Consider the following 5191-nt stretch of genomic DNA (forward strand, 5'->3'; position numbering starts at 1 on the left):
TTTTGTTTGTCATTGTTATGTTACTTCAACATTCTGAAGGTTATACTGTTTGAAATAGCAAGTTAAATAAAGTGCCTTGCCCAGGGTCATGCCACACTAGGCAGTCTAAGCTAAACTGATAGTGGGGATCTAACAAGTGGTCTTATGGTCACAAGTCATAATCACTCTGCCACCGCAACTACTCAAAACAATTTCTTGCAACACATATTATGGTCTCTTAATGTCCTAGACTTTCGAATAGTGTGGTCTTTGAAATGGGAGAATCTGGAGAACCAAGAGCAAATGATGTACCTTAAGTTTGTGACCTTTGCACATGCAAGTTATTGAACCTCAGACAGTATGGGTGCAAAAAAAATAAAAGTCACATGAAATAGACCAAATCTTGGAAAATTGAAAGTAGCTTTGGTTTGTTGCATACTGACTGACACATTGTATTTCTTGACTTGGCATTTTCAGTACACTTCTCTCAAAATATTTTATGATTATTTTTAACAGTTCATAAGTAAGAGATAAAGAGAAGACAATACTTCAGGCATTTATTTCAGATTACATGCATTTAGGAAGTTATAGATAATCGATTTAATCGCCTATAAATTGAGTCCATATGCAAAACAACATAGACCCTGATCTGCTCTTTAATAAATTGCAATCAGATCAGAGTCTTTTTTGTTGGTTCTTCTGATTACTAATAACACACTGCATAGACCCAGATATGCAGGATCATAATGTGACAGCAGATCTGGGTCTGTGCACTTTGCATTTGGAATTGACTTATAAGCAGGTAAATACAGTTCTTGGTTATAATCATAAAATAACTATCCATTTCAGTATTCTGCAATAGATGTTGATCCCGTTTAATGCATCATATCCAAACCATCCAAGCCATCAACATTCTTAATGCTTGATTCGTGTTATGATAATTTGTATTGGAAATACAAGTCTTGCCAGACCTTTTCTTCTGAAATTTCGGTTGTCTTTTGAAGTACTTATAAATATGAGAAACTAAAAATAGAGGATTATAAATGAAGGGTTTTCAGTTTAATGTTGCCTTAAGAGTTTTCTTTGCACAGCTGTCATTGTTATTTAGGACTGTTCCATCTCAAGTTTGATTTGCATGCACTATAATCATTATTATTTAGGACTGTTTCATCTCTAGTTTGCTTTGCATGCGCTGCAGTCATTATTATTTAGGACTGTTCCATCTCAAGTTTGATTTGCATGCACTGCAGTCATTATTATTTAGGACTGTTCCATCTCAAGTTTGCTTTGAATGATGGCAGTCATTATTATTTAGGACTGTTCCATCTCAAGTTTGCTTTGAATGATGGCAGTCATTATTATTAGGACTGTTCCATCTCAAGTTTGATTTGCATGCGCTGCAGTCATTATTATTTAGGACTGTTCCATCTCAAGTTTGATTTGCATCCACTATAGTCATTATTATTTAGGACTGTTTTATCTCTAGTTTGCTTTGCACACACTACAATCATTATTATTTAGGACTGTTCCATCTCAAGTTTGCTTTGCATCCACTATAATCATTATTATTTAGGACTGTTTGATATCAAGTTTGCTTTGCATGCACTGCAATCATAATTACTAAGGACTGTTTCATCTCAAGTTTGCTTTGCATGCACTGCAATCATTATTATTTAGAACTGTTCCATCTTGAATTTGCTTTGCATGCACTGCAGTCATTATTATTTAGGACTGTTTCATCTCAAGTGAACTTGTTTCAACTAAAGCAAGTAATAAAAGATGAGCATAAAACCAGTCCAAAGAGTGAAAATAGCTACTGTGTATACTAGCTTATAAAACCGCTCTTATCAAATTGCATTTAAACAGTCATGACTGTACCAAATTGCAGCCTGTTTGTGTATGCATTTAAACAGTCATGACTACCAAATTGCAGCCTGTTTGTGTATGGATTTAAACAGTCATGACTGTATCAGATTGCAGCCTGTTTGTGTATGGATTTAAACAGTCATGACTACCAAATTTCAGCCTGTTTGTGTATGCATTTAAACAGTTATGACTGTATCAGATTGCAACCTGTTTGTGTATGGATTTAAACAGTCATGACTGTACCATATTTCAGCCCATTTGTCTATACATTTAAACAGACAGTCATGACTGTACCAGATTTCAGCCCATAAATCTATACATTTAAACAGTCATGACTGTACCAAATTTCAGCCCATAAATTTCTATACATTTAAACAGACAGTCATGACTGTACCAAATTTCAGCCCATAAATCTATACATTTAAACAGACAGTCATGACTGTACCAAATTTCAGCCCATAAATCTATACATTTCAACAGTCATGACTGTACCAAATTTCAGCCATAAATTTCTATACATTTAAACAGTCATGACTGTACCAAATTTCAGCCCATAAATTTCTATACATTTAAACAGTCATGACTGTACCAAATTTCAGCCATAAATCAATACATTTAAATAGAATAGTATTCTTCTTTAAAGCAGAGTGCCTCGAGTTCACAAGCAGTTATACATATTTGCATAAAGACTGGAATAATTATTTTGATTTTTATAAACACCAGATTAGATTAGGTTTGTTTGGTTTGGGGATGTAGTTATTTCTTGAAGTATAAGAATACCTCCTTATTGGACTGTCTTTCTCGTCTTCATACGACCTGGCATGCACACTATAATGAGAGCAGTGTACATGACAAGAATCTATTTTTATGGATGGTATAGCGTATCCCCATAAAACTGTTTTAAATATGTGAAAAAATATTTCTATGTATGTGCAATAATGGCTTCTTTTACATATTATAAATTCTTTTCTCAATGTGTAGATTCTTTGCTACATATGTATAAGGTATTATTCATTTCCTATATGGGAAATAAAATATTGTTGTACTTTTGTGTAATATCTTGCACATATTTAAAATTATTCAACTATTTCACATATAAGAAAACAAGAGTAAATGCAAAAATGGCGTGCCAGAGTAACTCAAACACCGATTGGTGGAAATTTTAATTATGAATGTTAGCAGTTAAAAAGGGGGATATTGGAGCAAAATAGAGATTTTAAATTTATTTCCTTGTTAGATTAATCCAGTGATCATAACTGCTTGTACAGTGTGCAGATAAATGCAGTGATCATAACTGATTGTACAGTATGCAGATTAATCCAGTGATCATAACTGATTGTACAGTATGCAGCTTAATCCAGTGATCATAACTGCTTGTACAGTATGCAGATTAATCCATTGATCATAACTGATTGTACAGTATGCAGATTAACCCAGTGATCACAACTGATTGTACAGTATGCAGATTAATCCAGTGATCATAACTGATTGTATGGTATGTAGATTCAGCCAGAAATCATAGCTGCTTTGTACAGTATGCAGATTAATCCAGTGATCGTAACTGATTGTACAGTATGCAGATTAATCCAGTGATCATAACCTGCTTTGTACAGCATGCATATTAATCCAGTGATCATAACTGCTTTGTACAGTATGCAGATTGATCCAGTGATCCTAGCAGCTTTGCACATTATGCTAGAACTCCTAGTGTAACATTCCAAGTGACTGCTGACCAGTCCTGTCATGTTGTCACTGAATAATTCATCCTCAGTGAGGTCACTGCAAACTAGTGGCAAAAGCTGGTGATAGTGGTTATTCTTTTCAAGCCTTTGTTATTACAGACACTTTTGAAATACAGTCATGGAATTTGATATGTGTGATTGCATTTGGGATCACCACATACATACAGATAGATATACTATTGCCTTTCATACTCCATTGATTCTTTGCATTTACATGTAGCTCACTTTTCTAGACACTGTTGCATGTATGGTCATTAAGCCTAGTATGTGTGCATTCACCTTTATGACCCATGTAAACACCAATAAAAGTAAATTGTGGTTTTAAGGATGTACTTTGCTGGCTATACCAATAAAAGTAAATTGCGGTTTTAAGGATGTACTTTGCTGGCTATACCAATAAAAGTAAATTGTGGTTTTAAGGATGTACTTTGCTGGCTATACCAATAAAAGTAAATTGTGGTTTTAAGGATGTACTTTGCTGGCTATACCAATAAAAGTAAATTGCGGTTTTAAGGATGTACTTTGCTGGCTATACCAATAAAAGTAAATTGTGGTTTTAAGGATGTACTTTGCTGGCTATACCAATAAAAGTAAATTGTGGTTGTAAGGATGTACTTTGCTGGCTATACCAATAAAAGTAAATTGTGGTTTTAAGGATGTACTTTGCTGGCTATACTAATAAAAATAAATTGTGGTTTTAAGGATGTACTTTGCTGGCTATACCAATAAAAGTAAATTGTGGTTTTAAGGATGTACTTTGCTGGCTATACCAATAAAAGTAAATTGTGGTTTTAAGGATGTACTTTGCTGGCTATACCAATAAAAGTAAATTGTGGTTTTAAGGATGTACTTTTCAAATAAATTGTGGTTTTAAGGATGTACTTTGCTGGCTATACCAATAAAAGTAAATTGTGGTTTTAAGGATGTACTTTTCAAATAAATTGTGGTTTTAAGGATGTACTTTGCTGGCTATACCAATAAAAGTAAATTGCGGTTTTAAGGATGTACTTTGCTGGCTATACCAGTAAAAGTAAATTGTGGTTTTAAGGATGTACTTTGCTGGCTATACCAATAAAAGTAAATTGCGGTTTTAAGGATGTACTTTGCTGGCTATACCAATAAAAGTATAATTGCGGTTTTAAGGATGTACTTTGCTGGCTATACCAATAAAAGTAAATTGCGGTTTTAAGGATGTACTTTGCTGGCTATACCAATAAAAGTAAATTGTGGTTTTAAGGATGTACTTTGCTGGCTATACCAATAAAAGTAAATTGTGGTTTTAAGGATGTACTTTGCTGGCTATACCAATAAAAGTAAATTGCGGTTTTAAGGATGTACTTTGCTGGCTATACCAATAAAAGTAAATTGTGGTTTTAAGGATGTACTTTGCTGGCTATACCAATAAAAGTAAATTGTGGTTTTAAGGATGTACTTTACTGGCTAAAATGCTGATGCTAAGTTCTTTTTGGTATTTTAAACCTTATATACAGGACTGAAGTAGCATTCTTAAGAATTTCCTTTAGGTTCATCATTTGCACAGATTTGTGTATTTTATTAATTATAAGTGAGGAAAAAGAGAATCTTTCATCTTGGATTGATTCCAT

This window comes from Sinohyriopsis cumingii, chromosome 1 (genome assembly GCF_028554795.1).
Source record: "Sinohyriopsis cumingii isolate HCF-2022 chromosome 1, ASM2855479v2, whole genome shotgun sequence".
Lineage (NCBI taxonomy): Eukaryota > Metazoa > Mollusca > Bivalvia > Unionida > Unionidae > Sinohyriopsis > Sinohyriopsis cumingii.